Source organism: Zootoca vivipara, chromosome 3, assembly GCF_963506605.1.
Source record: "Zootoca vivipara chromosome 3, rZooViv1.1, whole genome shotgun sequence".
Taxonomy (NCBI): Eukaryota; Metazoa; Chordata; class Lepidosauria; order Squamata; family Lacertidae; genus Zootoca; species Zootoca vivipara.
The window spans coordinates 1720536-1737407 of record NC_083278.1 but is presented as its reverse complement, the minus strand read 5'-3'; the positions used below and the strand labels follow the sequence as shown (position 1 = coordinate 1737407).

Here is a 16872-nt window from a genome sequence, read left to right as displayed (position 1 = left end):
AAACATTTTTGTTGCTACACATGGCAGTTTTGAAGCATGCTGTTCCAACAGCAGGTGTAGTTCCTTTTGCAGAAATAAGATGCCAGGGACCCCAAACTCCCCAGGTAGGGAGTGTGGGAGAAGGACCGGGGGTGGGCGTAGAGCTGGGTGATATCAACTTTTCAACATTGTGACGTATCACCAGCCCAACATCACGATGTTGGAAAGCAGAGGGAGGAAGAAAGTGCATGAAGCCGGGGCCCATGAGGTCTTTCGTAAGGTTTTCTTTCCTTTTTGTTTGCTTTTGCAGTGTAATTTGAAAGTGGTGTGTGGAATGGGGAGCTGCTGCTATTGTTACACAACTGGGAGCTAGACATTATTGGTGGGCTACTGCTGTACCTTCTGTACCGCAATCATGATTTGGCAACATTTGGGTTGTTCTGTTGGGTTAGAAGGCATACGTAGAAACATATCCAAATTTTGCAATCCGAAATAATACCCAAAGTCAGCTTTGTTTTTTGGAACTTAGCTTTCCTGACGGCCTTTTCCCCTCAACCAGGAACTGTGCAGAACGACATTTGCTTAGCCAGCGACCAATGCAACATGCAGAAGGAGTGCATTAGAAAGGAGGAGCCAAGCATTCCACGTGCAGGAAAGGTAAACCATTTGCATTTATTGCCTCGTAATTGAGTGAATTGTTGAAAGAAAGAACGAAACCTCCCTTCTTTACAGTAATTCAAAAAGAAAAGGGAGAAGTGATTCTTGATGGCTTTGTTAATCATTTGCCTGTGGCTTTGTTTATTATTTTTAATAAGGTTGAATTGAACAGTTTAGACTGGATTTTTTTCTGTCTCACTTTAGAATCACGGGTTAAAGAACAAGGTCTATATCTTTTCAATCCCAAATCAATGAATGTAAGAGCTTGTTCTCAACATTCCATCACACTTTTGGTCATGACCAGGAAAACAGTGAAGTTTTAGCAGATGTGGGGCTGGAACTCTGGTGATGGGAAAGCCTTGATGGAGTAATTACTATTGTGCATCCCCAGGCCTGTGAGGGCAGAAAGGGATGACCTGACATCACTGTGACATCACATGAAAGCCTTGATGCGATTGTGATTGTTATAAATATAGTCAGGTAGTTAAAACTATGATAAGATCCAGAGCCAAGGAAAGGCAGAGCCAAGTAATTCTAGTTTTGTCCCCATGCTCTTCCCGGCTGAGTTATGCAACACTTAGACTAAGGAACGAGCATGAAGCTGACAGTACTGTAAGTTAGAAGGTAGGCAAGTGGCAGCTAGTTGAGGACAAGTAAGGACAAAATGGTGGGGCAGTGCCCCATTTCCCCTAAGGGACCAGCTTCCATTGCATGCATGGAGTGCAATGTATATGCCACCCCACCAGGTTCCTTGCAGTGTACAGGTCATAACTACATTATCCCTCTTTCTCATGCACACACTTCCTTCTTGCAGTGATGCAGATTTTTCTACTTTCAAATGTGCAAGATGTGGTTTTTTAGACCTAACCATCTCTTCATGACAGGTCTCTGAGCTTATAATTCTGAACATGGAAGCAGCCCTGCAGACTTTCCCCCTGCAAACGTATGTTAAGAAACCCCTATGCTCTTGGTGGGACCCACAAATACAGGGAAATCTGCGATCACCAACAGCTTTGTGATTCAGTGCCCAAAGACCAAGTACACTCCGAGACCAAGTTTCTCTGGCAGAACCACAGCCAGTAGGATCCAGGACATTAATATGTCCAAACTGGTCAGGGGAAGAAAGGCACTTTTTGGTCCACCCGCTGGGGAAAAGGCTGTTGCATTCGTAGGTAAGATCACATCTTAAACATTTTTCTTGCTACACATGGCAGTTTTGAACCATGCTGTTACAACACCAGGTGTAGTTCCTATTTCAGAAAGAAGCTGCCAGGGACCCCAAACTCCCCAGGTAGGGAGTGTGGGAGAAGGACCGGGGGTGGGGGTAGAGCTGAGTGATACCAACCATTCAACATTGTGACATATCACCAGCCCAACATCACGATCACATCTTAAACATTTTTGGTAAGATCACATCTTAAACATTTTTGTTGCTAACATGGCAGTTTTGAAGCGTGCTGTTCCAACAGCAGGTGTAGTTCCTTTTGCAAATATTGGAGAAGATTCATATTGAACTCCCAACATTTGATCTTGTTAGAAGTTGCCATGATTCCAAATGCTGCGCAGCTCTGATTCTTGTCCTGTTGCCAGGTGCTGATCCCATGGCAGCTGAGATTTCTTAAACAACTAACTGTCTTTTAGTTGAACAGCAGCTCAAACTCTGACCCAGAGGAGGCGTGTACATCCAGATTTTTTTAAAAAAACGGCAGTGCAAACAGATTCGGTGCTGGACCCAGACCTTGGTCCCCAATTCTAAACTTGAGCCAGAGATTCCATGGTCAAAGGCAGTAATGCCTCGCAATGCCAGTTGCTGGAAAGCGCAGAAGGCAAGAGTGCTGTTGTGTTGAAGTCCTACTTGCGAGTTGCCCACAGGCATCTGGTTGACCATTCTGAGAACAGGATTCTGGACTCCATGGGCCAATGGCTGATCCAGCAAGCGCTTCTTATGTTCTTGTGAGGCCCCCAAGCTGGGATCCCTAGAGACAGTGAAGAACTGCATTAATATTAGAAACCTAAAGTGACATTCGTATTCTCGAGTGGGGAATTTAAAGTGGATCTCCCTGATCTACTGCTCTGCCCACAACACCAGACTGATGCTATCATCGTAGATGTGCTACACCTCTAAACTAAGGAACAGCACAGCATGGATTAAACAGGCACTGAGAACAGCTTTTGACCCCATGCCAATAATGGCACAACCATTGTGTCAGTCTGTGCAATTAAGTTGGGGCTTAGTTTTATTGAAGATTTCCTTAGGTATAGGTAGGTAGCCATGTTGGTCTGACGTAGTCGAAACAAAATAAAAAAAATCCTTCTAGTAGCACCTTAGAGACCAACTAAGTTTGTCATTGGTATGAGTTTTCGTGTGCATGCACACTTCCTCAGGTATGTCACTCAGTGGGGTGCTTTTGCTGTCCAAAGCACCCAAAAAAACAAATGGGAGTATTTTTATGTGCTTACGAACTTGGGTCTATTTTGCTCAGATTTCCTAGCTGGCCCTATAAGCAGCTTCTGCTCAAATTAACCAGAGACACTTGTGCCTTTTCTGTCTCCATCAGAATGCAGCTGTTCAGTTTTGAGCTCAGCAGTTTTCAAATGACAGCTGAGGGGCACATAGATAATATTTAACATTAGCGGCTCAAATTAATGTAAGTCCTGGAACACCTCAGTGCACTTTAAGGGAAGTTAACTAAAGAGAAATATCTCCCTCTTGCATACAATATTGGGACATGTGCCTGGGCTTCACTATAGTTTTGTTTCAGCGTAGCCTATTATCATTGAATGGCATTTAATCGTTTGCCATCAGCAGAAGAAAGCTTGCTGTATTGCAGACTCACTTCCCCCCCCCTCTGACCTGGACAGGTTGGAACGTTCCTTATGAATTCAATGAATCTGATCTGAGACTCAGTATGCGGCAGATCCAGATGTTTCTGGATGAATATGTAGAAACCTCATTTGAAGCTCTCACATACCGTGTTTCTCATATTTTAAGGCATCCCCAAAAAATAAGCCATGACAGGATTTCTAAGGGTTAGTGAAAAATAAGACATACCCCGAAAATAAGCCATGTCGTGTAGCCCCGACCGAGCGAGAGGCGAAGGCGCGGGACCCAGCAGGAGCTCCCTGCCTGCTTCCCCGAGCCGTCGCGCATCGGGGGACAGAGCCGAAGATCGGCGGGCGCTCCTTGCTGGGCTTGACAAGCCCGGGAAACAGCGCCCGCCGATCTTCGGACCTGTCCTGTGTGACAGGCGGGGGTGGGGGGGGAAGCGGAGATCATGCTCCGCTCTCCCCCCACCCCCGCCTGTCACCGAAGATCGGCGGGCGCTGTTTGCTGGGCTTGACAAGCCCGGCAAACAGCGCCCGCCGATCTTCGGACCTGTCCTGTGTGACAGGCGGGGGTGGGGGGAAGCGGAGATCGTTCTCCGCTCTCCCCCCACCCCCGCCTGTCACCAAAGATCGGCGGGCGCTGTTTGCTGGGCTTGACAAGCCCGGCAAACAGCGCCCGCCGATCTTCGGACCTGTCCTGTGTGACAGGCGGGGGGGGAAGCGGAGATCGTTCTCCGCTCTCCCCCCACCCCCGCCTGTCACCAAAGATCGGCGGGCGCTCCTTGCTGGGCTTGACAAGCCCGGCAAACAGCGCCCGCCGATCTTCGGACCTGTCCTGTGTGACAGGCGGGGGTGGGTGGGGAAGCGGAGATCGTGCTCCGCTCTCCCCCCACCCCCGCCTGTCACCAAAGATCGGCGGGCGCTCCTTGCTGGGCTTGACAAGCCCGGCAAACAGCGCCCGCCGATCTTCGGCCCTGTGCTGTATGACGGGCGGGGGTGGGGGGAAGCGGAGATCGTGCTCCGCTCTCCCCCCACCCCCGCCTGTCACCAAAGATCGGCGGGCGCTCCTTGCTGGGCTTGACAAGCCCGGCAAACAGCGCCCGCCGATCTTCGGCCCTGTGCTGTATGACGGGCGGGGGTGGGGGGAAGCGGAGATCGTGCTCCGCTCTCCCCCCACCCCCGCCTGTCACCGAAGATCGGCGGGCGCTCCTTGCTGGGCTTGACAAGCCCGGCAAACAGCGCCCGCCGATCTTCGGACCTGTCCTGTGTGACAGGCGGGGGTGGGGGGGGAAGCGGAGATCGTGCTCCGCTCTCCCCCCACCCCCGCCTGTCACCAAAGATCGGCGGGCGCTCCTTGCTGGGCTTGACAAGCCCGGCAAACAGCGCCCGCCGATCTTCGGCCCTGTGCTGTATGACGGGCGGGGGTGGGGGGAAGCGGAGATCGTGCTCCGCTCTCCCCCCACCCCCGCCTGTCACCGAAGATCGGCGGGCGCTCCTTGCTGGGCTTGACAAGCCCGGCAAACAGCGCCCGCCGATCTTCGGACCTGTCCTGTGTGACAGGCGGGGGTGGGGGGGAAGCGGAGATCGTTCTCCGCTCTCCCCCCACCCCCGCCTGTCACCAAAGATCGGCGGGCGCTGTTTGCTGGGCTTGACAAGCCCGGCAAACAGCGCCCGCCGATCTTCGGCCCTGTGCTGTGTGACAGGCGGGGGTGGGGGAGAAGCGGAGATCGTGCTCCGCTCTCCCCCCACCCCCGCCTGTCACCGAAGATCGGCGGGCGCTCCTAGCTGGGCTTGACAAGCCCGGCAAACAGCGCCCGCCGACCTGTGCTGTGTGACAGGCGGGGGTGGGGGGGAAGCGGAGATCGTTCTCCGCTCTCCCCCCACCCCCGCCTGTCACCGAAGATCGGCGGGCGCTCCTTGCTGGGCTTGACAAGCCCGGCAAACAGCGCCCGCCGATCTTCCGACCTGTCCTGTGTGACAGGCGGGGGTGGGGGGGGGAAGCGGAGATCGTGCTCCGCTCTCCCCCCACCCCCGCCTGTCACCAAAGATCGGCGGGCGCTCCTTGCTGGGCTTGACAAGCCCGGCAAACAGCGCCCGCCGATCTTCGGCCCTGTGCTGTGTGACAGGCGGGGGTGGGGGAGAAGCGGAGATCGTTCTCCGCTCTCCCCCCATCCCCGCCTGTCACCGAAGATCGGCGGGCGCTCCTAGCTGGGCTTGACAAGCCCGGCAAACAGCGCCCGCCGACCTGTGCTGTGTGACAGGCGGGGGTGGGGGGGAAGCGGAGATCGTTCTCCGCTCTCCGCCCACCCCCGCCTGTCACCGAAGATCGGCGGGCGCTGTTTGCTGGGCTTGACAAGCCCGGCAAACAGCGCCCGCCGATCTTCGGCCCTGTGCTGTATGATGGGCGGGGTGGGGGGAAGTGGAGATCGTGCTCCGCTCTCCCCCCACCCCCGCCTGTCACCAAAGATCGGCGGGCGCTGTTTGCTGGGCTTGACAAGCCCGGCAAACAGCGCCCGCCGATCTTCGGCCCTGTGCTGTGTGACAGGCGGGGGTGGGGGAGAAGCGGAGATCGTTCTCCGCTCTCCCCCCACCCCCGCCTGTCACCAAAGATCGGCGGGCGCTCCTTGCTGGGCTTGACAAGCCCGGCAAACAGCGCCCGCCGATCTTCGGCCCTGTGCTGTGTGACAGGCGGGGGTGGGGGAGAAGCGGAGATCGTTCTCCGCTCTCCCCCCATCCCCGCCTGTCACCGAAGATCGGCGGGCGCTCCTAGCTGGGCTTGACAAGCCCGGCAAACAGCGCCCGCCGACCTTTGCTGTGTGACAGGCGGGGGTGGGGGGAAGCGGAGATCGTTCTCCGCTCTCCCCCCATCCCCGCCTGTCACCGAAGATCGGCGGGCGCTCCTAGCTGGGCTTGACAAGCCCGGCAAACAGCGCCCGCCGACCTGTGCTGTGTGACAGGCGGGGGTGGGGGGAAGCGGAGATCGTTCTCCGCTCTCCGCCCACCCCCGCCTGTCACCGAAGATCGGCGGGCGCTGTTTGCTGGGCTTGACAAGCCCGGCAAACAGCGCCCGCGTGCACTTTATTAAAAAATAAGACATCCCTCAAAAATAAGCCATGTCGTGTTTTTTTGAAGAAAAAATTAATATAAGACATGACTTATAATATGAGAAACACGGTATCTTACAGGTATGGACATTATGGCTACATTCAGACATAGTGCTGGTTTTGCATCAGGAAAACGAGTTTAGCATGATTTAGCTAAACCATTGTTTATCATTACGAACTTGAGCATATTACAAATATTATGAAAATGAGCCCCCAAGGGCTCCCCTCCCCGTTCCTCAGTGTGACCGTAGCAAAACAGCAGGAAAAGAGGAGGGGGGAGAGAGGAGCATGCAAGGCACACTGCAGCTCATGGGACGCTCGCTGCCTTATACAAAGTCAGTTGATTGGTCCATCTAATTCAGTATCGTCTGCTCTGACTGGCTGATATCTTCCTTTGCGGAAGTCAGGGCGAGGAAAACAAAATGAGGAGAGAATGGAGATGGGGGTCAGAGACTCTCCTCTCCTCAACTGCTCCCAGGGGCTCTTCCGTGGCCCTAGCCCCTTGTAGGGGGTACGGACGAAAGCATGGCGAGCCCCTGAATTGCTTTAATGGAATTCCCCGCACAGCAGCAGCATTGTAGGGTCAGGCATGGCTGACCATTTCCCCTACAGCAACCATTGGAGGGGCCAGCACAGCCAATCCTGGCCCCTCCATCAACCAGCAGCATTGGAGGTCACAGCCAATCCTGATCCCTCACCAACCAGTTTATTAACCAATGCCTAACTGCAACCTTACAAGTTGTGACGAATTGCTACGCAGTAGGTGAAAACCAAGTGGCACCAGCTATCCGCCAAATGGATAAATTCCTACCAGGCCCCTGCCCCCAAAGCAGACGACCCCATGGCAGGCATAGCAAGGTCAAACACAACAGCCTAAATAAAGGGAGGGTGGGTGGGTGATCCGAAGCTTGCAGTTAAAGAGAAAGCCCGCTCTGCGAGCCTTGAATATAAAGCCAGTAGGCTGTCAATCAAAAATTGCAACATAGAAATCTCCCCAACAACCGAAAATCTCCTATTACAGTTGTGGCCATCCAAACGATCTCACCCAACAGCAAGAGGAGGGTGTTTTGCTAGCCCCCACCGCAACACGTGCTCTCCATGAAGGAGAACACGCTCTCCGTAAACACCTTACCATTTTCATTCTAATGCCTTGTTTCTATCCCTAGGCGAATGTAACTATGGTGGGAGAACAATGGACGACAAGGACAGGCGTCTCCTGCTCTCTCTCATCTTCTTAGTGTATTACAAAAATTCAGAAGTCCTGGAAAACTATCAGCGTTCCCCACAGGGGGAATATTTTGAACTATCCTTCGGGACATGCCGGGTAAGAGAGCAGAAGGTGTGGATAAAGTATGTGTGTATTAGGAGAAATTTGCACTAGAATGCTAATGAATTTTCACAAGCACTTTAAAAAAAGCTCTGCAAAGTGATGTGAAAATGTGGGGGATTGGTTTAACACTAGAGAAATAAGATACTGAGAGTAACCGTCTATCAATTGAGGTTGCTTTTCTGACAAATTATGGTTTCCTTTTGGACAAATAAATGTCCAGCCAGAACTGCTTTTTTATGTATATGTGATTTTACACTGTTTATTTTCTTCTGATTTTTTGTATTTTGGAATATTGGTTTTTGTGTCTTGTTACTGGTCATTGGCCGTAATAAAAGGACTTGATTTGCCTTGAGAAACCGAGAGAAATCAAACTTGGCAGAGTCATCCTGATCCTATGCCGGGCCTTCTCAGTGTTTGCTCCCAGACTTTTGGGAATCCCTCTCTTTTTGTTCCAACATGCTTTTGGGAACGGACTGCTTTTAATGAAAGGGCTGGTGCTATGCTGTTTTTACTGTAATGATTTGTATGGGTTTAAAAGACTTGTGTGGTTTGTGTGTGTGTGTGTGTTTTACTTCTTTCTGCAAGACCTTGGCCATGTTTTAATACAGCATATCTCCTTCCCCCACCCAATTTAGGTGATGATACAGGAGGAATGTATGACTCAGGTGCCAGAAGATGGAGCCTACATTTGGCTGAAACCTGGTGAGAGTACCAAATGTCTGCAGAAGGAAATTTGCATCTGTGCTGAGAGAGGCTTGTCAACTAAATGCCTGTGCTTTCCAATGAAAAAGCGCAGCTAGAGCCATCACCCCTTTTACAGCAAAGAAGCCTTAAGGTCTGGGCTACAACCACCGCCCCATGGGAAAAAAGAGGTGTTGGGCTACAATCACCGCCCCTTCATAACGAAATAAACCTTAAGGCTTGAGCAACTTGTTTTACTGCACATTCATTCTGATTTGTTTCCAGGGAGGTTAGATGGCAGTTGCATCTACACCAGACATTGATGTATGCATGTATGCATTTCATAAAGTTTATATACTGCTTGATTCTTAAAAAAACACAAAAACCCTCAAAGGGGTTTATACAAAGAATACAACAATAAAATCATTAGTAAAAACAATGAAAACATTCAGAAAAGTAAAACCAGCAGTAAACATAAACACATCAGTATTTCAGATAGAGGAGGAGGCTGGTCTAAACAAAAATGCTTTAAGTAGGTACCAAAAAGAGCACAGTGAAGCTGCCTGCAAGATATCAATAGGCAGGGAGTTCCAAAGTGTAGGGGCTACCACATTAAAAGATCAGTTTCTTACAGATGCAGAATGGGTATTATGTAACAATGCCAGCTCCACAGATCATAGCAGTCCGAGAGGGCATGTATGGGGTAAGACAATCTCACAGAGTTTGTTAAAGGTCCTGGAAATTGTAGCCGTGTGAGGGGTAAACTACAGTTCTCGAGGTTCTTTGGAGGCCATGTGCTTTAAATGTATGCTGTGCATGTGAGCGATGTTGCATCAAGCCAGCATTATCCCACACTTTCCAGCGCATTTTCTCATCTCTTATACGTTTGGGGGGAGTTGGTTTGTTGTGCAAGACCTCCCAACTGCCATCAACTGCACAACCACGATTTGCTGGGATGTGGCTGAATCCCACCCAAGACTCGCAATGGCCTGGAGGTGCTCTTTGCTTTGCTCTCAATTGGCTTTCTCTCGTGTTGATCCATTTTGTATTGAGAATTGGGCCCTTCCTTTCCCCTGTTCTTACAGCCATACTCACAGCAACCCGTTTGCTCTCAGGGTGACTCAGGAGGGTATTCCCAGAAAGAGGAAGCAAAAAGCACCACTCTCGCCAAACTCCTTAGCCTTGGCATTTCATTCAACTTCTCTTCTGGCTTTCCCCAGTTCCTACCAGGGCTTTCATTTTCAGGTCAGAGTCATGGGTTCCAGCCCCTGCATTCTAGGATGTTGAACTAGATGACCCTCTAGTCCCTTCTAGCTCTATGGTTCTTTGATTCTGTGACTTCATAATCCGTCCATTCCTGTGGCAAAGACTTCCTTGCCCTCAGCCTTCCACTCTCTGCCCCAGATGTTCATCTCCTTGTGGTTTTAGGCCCCGCCTCCACCATAAATTTAAAGCAATATCACACCTATTTACACTCTAAAATACTGGGAACTGGAGTTTATATTAAGGGTGCTGAGAGGCTAGTTCTTCTTCCTGCGGGACTCTGGGGGCTTCCAGCTCTGTGAGGGGAACACAGCTATTAGATTTTGGGCATACTGTATTTTTTGTGTATAATACACCCCCGTGTATAATTCTCAAAATTTGGGGACTCAAAATTAAGAAAATGGAGGTAAATTGCACAGAGTTATTGCACTTTTTTGGTGCAATGACGATCAAACGCATCGCAGAGGCAAAATATCCTCTGCACGCTCGCCACCAGCAGCCACCAATTGCCCACCCAATTGCCACAGCAGCAGCCAATCAACAGCAGCACTTGACAAATTCACCAATCAACAGCACAATCACCACTGACAATATGCTGCTTGTGGCAGCAACCAATCACCCACTACCCATGTATAAGACGACTCCCTATTTCTGACATTATTTTAGCATTAAAAACCCATGTATTATACACAGAAAAGTATGGTATATTGACCGATCACAAAGTTAATTTAAGTCTGCCACCTTCATTTTTTATTTTTTTTTCGCTTTATGTTGCTGCTTGATTCGTCAGGGCACACACACACACACACACACACACATACACACACACACTGTTTATTTTGTGTGGGACAGACAGCCACAGCAGCATAGAAAGCAGAAGGATAGATAAGGAACAACTTCAAAGGGGAATGCTATTATTGTATTCAATTTGACAGGAAGAAATGACTGAATTGGATGTAGAAGAAAGGATGAGTCAAATATGACACATGGGCTGCAGGTCTGAAAAAATTGTTCCACCCCTGAGCTTTTGCCATAACCAGATAGTAATATTGACTCAGTTAATTAGGCCACACAATACCTTATCGCACCAGCTCACTTGCCTTATGTATATGCTTCACAGTATTCAAGCACCATGCATTATTTCTGGCCATCAACCATTATAGAGTAACAAGACAATTTTGCCCTGCCATAAAGCGTTTGCTGTCTATATAGTAGTTTGAAATAGGGAAGGCAACAGAAAAAGTAGAGGAAGTGAGTGCAAATGGGAGTAAGCCCCAAGATGCTGTACTTTCTTATATTAAAGTGTGGACCGATAATGTAACAACGGAGCAGTGCATTAGAGTCTATGGCAGGGGTTCCCAACAAAATTTTCTCGAGGACCCCTCATCGAGCCGCTATTGTGACAAGGACCCCCATTAATTGACTTACTTGCTTGAACATCAAATGCATGATCTTCCTCTTCATCTGTAGGCCTTTGTCGTTTTAACGAACCACTTTTAAACCAACGGTCCATTTTTAACTACGCGAACTGTAGCTTCCGCGAAAAACAACGCTTTGTTTACAAACACTACTGTTTTGCAAAGAGGCAGCGCACGCCAGGGAGGAGGGAGGGGAATGGAGAAGACAGGGTACCTGCGCAGTAGTGCACAAATGAAGCCGACGCGCGCAAAGCATCTTGGGGAGGTGAGCGTTTAGAATGCACGCGCTGCCTCTTTGCAAAACAGTAGTGTTTGTAAAGCGCCACCTAACGGCATACAGTAGAACTACTGCCTCTATCTAATTCTAGTTTTGTGCTAGACTCTGCTCATGCAGGAAGCGGCCAAAACAAAAAATCTGTTATCATACGAAATATATTTAATATTTTTTTATTCTAATAGCATCTTGCGAACCCCTCTGGCATAACTCGCGGCACCTGTTGGGAACCACTGGTCTATGGGAACTGCAAACCCTGAATGACTGCTGAAGTAAGTTACAGGTAGGTAGCCGTGTTGGCCTGCCATAGTCAAAACAAAAGAAAAAAAATTCCTTCCAGTAGCACCTTAGAGACTGACTAAGTTTGTCATTGGTATGAGCTTTCGTGTGCATGCATGCTTCTTCAGATGCACTGAAACAGAAGTCACCAGACCCTTATATATAGTGAGAGGGTGGGGAGGATTACTCAGAAGGGTGGTGGGAATGGGTGATTCACTGATAGGTGTGGTAAACCTGTTGACGAATGTTTACAGTTGGTCTTGCAGGAAAAAGCATTCAAAAGGAAGTGAGAAAGTAGTAATGGGGGATTTCAACTATCCGGATATTTGTTGGATGTCAAACTCAGCCAAGAGCATAAGGTCGAACAGATTCCTCACTGGCCTTGCAGACAACTTCATTGTCCAGAAAGTGGGAGAAGCAACAAGAGAATCAGCCATTTTAGATCTGATCCTAACCAATAGTGATGACCTGGTGAGTGGGGTAGAAGTGGCAGGATCATTAGGTGGTAGTGACCATGCTCTTCTGGAGTTTATTATACAGCGGAAAGGAGCAACCAAGCATACTAAGACTCAAATTCTAGACTTTAAGAAACCCGACTTCAGAGATCTTAGGAAAACGCTGAGTGAAATCCCATGGACAGCAATGCTAAAAGGGAAGGGAGTTCATGATGGTTGGGAGTTTGTTAAAAGGGAGATATTAAAAGCACAACTTCAGGGAATACCAATGAGATGGAAACATGGAAGGTGCCTAAAGAAGCCAGGGTGGCTATCTAAAGAACTTTTAACTGAGTTAAGATTTAAAAGGGATATCTTGATTTTAGCAAGGCGTTTGACAAGGTGCCCCATGATATTCTTGTAAAGAAGCTGGTAAAATGTGGGCTAGACAATGCTACCATTCAATGGATTTGTAACTGGCTGACTGACCCAACCCAAAGGGTGCTCATCAATGGCTCCTCTTCATCCTTGAGAGAAGTGACTAGTGGGGTGCCCCAGGGTTCTGTCTTCGGCCCAGTCTTATTCAACATCTTTATCAATGACTTGGATGATGGGCTTGAGGGCATCCTGAGCAAGTTGCAAATGACACCAAATTGGGAGGGGTGGCTAATACCCCAGAGGACAGGATCACACTTCAAAATGACCTTAACAGATTAGAGAACTGGGCCAAAGCAAACAAGATGAATTTTAACAGGGAGAAATGTAAAGTACTACACGGGCAAAAAAATGAAAGGCACAAATACATGATGGGAGACACCTGGCTTGAGAGCAGTACAGAAAAGGATCTAGGACTTTTGGTAGAGAGCAGAAAAGGATCTAGGAGTTTTGGTAGACCACAAGCTTGACATGAGTCAACAGTGTGATGCAGCAGCTTAAAAAGCCAATGCAATTCTGGGCTGCACAATAGGAGTATAGCATCTAGATCTAGGGAAGTAATAGTACCACTGTATACTGCTCTGGTCAGACCTCACCTGGAGTACTGTGTCTAGTTCTGGGCACCACAGTTCAAGAAGGATACTGACAAGTTGGAACGTGTCCAGAGGAGGGAAACCAAAATGGTCAAAGGCCTGGAAACAATGCCGTATGAGGAACGGCTTAGGGAGCTGGGTATGTTTAGCCTGGAGAAGAGAAGGTTAAGGGGTGATATGAAAGCCATGTTCAAATATATAAAAGGATGTCATATGGAAGAGGGTGAAAGGTTGTTTTCTGCTGCTCTAGAGAAGTGGACATGGAGCAATGGATTTAAGCTACAAGAAAGAAGATTCCACCTAAACATTAGGAAGAACTTCCTGGCAGTAAGAGCTGTTCGACAGTGGAATTTGCTGCCAAGGAGGGTGGTGGAGTCTCCTTCTTTGGAGGTCTTTAAGCGGAGGCTTGACAGCCATCTGTCAGGAATGCTTTGATGGTGTTTTCTGCTTGGCAGGGGGTTGGACTGGATGGCCCTTGTGGTCTCTTCCAGCTCTATGATTCTATGATTCTAAGTGAGTGCCCTGAAAAAGATAAGACATCTTCCTCTGGCAAATTGGAGGCTTCTTCCAGAAAGGTCGTAAAGACCTTTGAAAAATGGCTGAATGCTTTCCAGGTGTTTGCAGGAATAGTCTCTGCTGCTTACCCCAAAAGAAGTCTGCATTTTTGGATTTATTTGTCCTTGGTGTGCAGGGCGTTCATGTTGGCTTGTTCAGAAGCAGCCATCACTTATGACGAGACCTCCCATCGTGGGGCTTCTAAGATCCCTTCTGCCCGCTGGGATCGTAAAGATCTTGATGTGTGGACCACTTATGTGTCTCCACATTATGATGCTAAGCCTACTGAGCAATAGAAATTGAAGCCGGAGTATAAGAAATTTAGCAAGCCTCTTGTTTGCTGGGAATTCAACAAGGGGTCTTGCCAGCGTTTGGGTTGTGTTTATTCCCACGCTTGCAGCAAATGTTCTGGGAGTCATCCTGCTGCTTCATGTGGAAGCAAGTGGCTCTTTCGTGGAGCGAGGAGAGGTTCCCAGCAAGAACAACAGGCTGCCTCTCTGCAAGCATCCCGTGATGTCAAAAATGAGGTCTTAAGGACCTTTGCATGTACTCCCATTAAGTTGCCTGCCTTGAGGGAATGTTTGGATAAATATCCTGATGCAGCTGCTGTCTCTTATCTATGGCTTGGATTTTCCAAGGGCTTCCGTATTCCTGTTGTGCACCCACCCAGGGCTTCGAAAGTGGAAAATCAGAAATCGGTTCACGAAATGCCTGAGGTTGCAAGGCTCAAAATTAGGAAGGAACCGGTGGTGGGCAGGATAGTTGGCGCATTCCCTACCCTTCCATATCCTGATTTACACCTTTCTCCTTTAGGTGTGGTGCCTAAGAAGGCCTCTGGCGAATTTCACCTTATCCATAATTTGTCTTATCCACGGGGTACATCAGTAAATGATGCCATCCCTCCCTAGCTGTCTTCTGTTAAATATGTCACCTTTGACTATGTAGTCAAGTTAATCAGGAGCTTTGGGAAAGGCGCACTTTTAGCTAAGTGCAATGTGGAAGCTGTCTTTTGCTTGCTTCCTGTGCATCCACATGATTTTAAATTGCTCGGGTTCCATGCCCATGGGCTGTTCTATTTCCTGCACAGCTTTTGAGGCCTTTTGTACATTTTTGGATTGGGCCCTTCATGCAAAGACAGGTTATAGGGGCGTGACCCATTACCTGGATGGCTTTTTGTTAAGTTCTGCAGCAGATTCTAATGAACACCTGCTGGTATTGCAGGCCTTTAATGACTTGACAGCCGAGTTGGGTGTTCCCTTGGCTGCTGACAAAACCGAAGGCCCAGCAACAGAATTATCCTATTTGGGTATCCAGTTGGATACCATGGCACAGACTTCTGCATTGCCTGAGCAAAAATTAGTGGCATTGTGTTAATTATTATTATTATTTCAATTTTATTGATTATCCACCATACCCATACTTTACATACTTAAAAAAATTACATTCTTATTTCCATATTATCCATCCTTACTTACATTACAAATTAGCATTGATTCAACACATTCTCTTTTTACTCCATCATAATTGACTTCCATTCTTCCTTTGTCTTCTAACTATCATATTTTTCTGCACATTGCTTTTCTATTTTTCTGATTTCCATTTCTTTCCATTTCTTTCCTAATCTTTTAATATTTTTTAAATAAAAAACCATTAATAATTATATTGCCTATCAATATTTTATTGTTTCTTCATCCAATAAACTAATAAACTAATGTTATAGAGTACAACCGCTTTGTAAGATTCAGATCTACTGATATTCTCTCTTTCAACATATCTTCTCTATATAGTCCATAAATTTTTTCCATTCCTTGTCAAATTTTTCATTACCTTGTCTAATTTTCCCTGTTAACTTGGCTGTCCCCACATATTCCATTATTTTTTGTTGCCATTCTTCTACTGTCGGTATTTGTTGTTGTTTCCAGACTTGTGCTAATAACAGTCTTGTTCCTGTTGTTGCATACAAAAAGAATTTTTTGTCATTCTTCTCTACATCCTCGGCTACCATTCCCAACAAGAATGCTTCCGGTTGTTTATTTTTAATGTGTATTTGAAAATTTTCTTTAGTTCATTATAGATGTTTTCCCAATAATTTTTAACCTTCTTGCACTTCCACCACATGTGGGAGAAGCTGCCCTCCTCTTTACCACACTTCCAACAGTTTTTATTCCCAGTTTTATACATTTTATACAATTTGATTGGAGTACATCATCTTATAAAGATTTTCTTTTAACAATGTACATGCCATGAATTTAATTCCCAATGTCCATAATTTAAACCATTTATCATACTCTATGTTATGGCCTATATTGATTGCCCATTTCGTCATGACCACCTTGATCTCTTCATCCTTTGTGTGCCATTCTAGTAAATATTCATAGATTTTTGAAAATGTTTTGGTATTACCTTGTACTAAAATTTTGTCCAATTCTGATCTTCGATGTTCGAATCCTTTTTTGGGGGGGCTGTTAAAAATATATTATTTACTTGGTGGTACTCTAACCATCCTACAATTTTATCTTTTAATTCCTCATACGGTCTGATCTTCATTATATTATTTTTATCCAACAGCATGTCTCTCTATGTTAACCATTGTCTTCCCATATTTAATTTTTTAACAGCATACACTTCCTGTGGAGACAGCCACCAAGGAGTCTTTCTCTCAAACCAATCCTTATATTTATTCCAGACTTCATAAAGTGTTTTTTTATAATGTGATTTAAGAAATCTCTATGTACCCCAACTTTTTCATACCAGAGGTATGCATGCCATCCGTATATATTTCCAAACCCTTCCAAGTCTAATATATAAGAGTTGTTCAATTTCAGCCATTCTCTCAACCATGTTATGCATGCCACCTCATAATAGATCTTAAAATCAGGTAGCGAGAAGCCTCCCCTCTCTATTTTGTCTGTTAATAGTTTAAATTTTATTCTAGGCTTATTTCCTTGCCACACAAACCTGGAAATTACCCTCTCCCACTCTCTAAATTTACTTTGTCCTGTTATAATTGGAATTGTTTGGAATAGAAAAAGCATTATAGGCAA

General features: G+C 47.2%; 1 long non-coding RNA gene across 1 annotated transcript; it reads left to right on the top strand.

Annotated features, from left to right (window-relative positions):
- The first annotated feature begins 392 nt into the window (after positions 1-392).
- On the top strand, positions 393-3607 carry LOC132591867 (uncharacterized). The gene is made up of 3 exons (XR_009557268.1): positions 393-636; positions 1521-1808; positions 3499-3607. It is a non-coding gene; the product is annotated as an uncharacterized LOC132591867 (long non-coding RNA).
- Positions 3608-16872: the final 13265 nt, after the last annotated feature.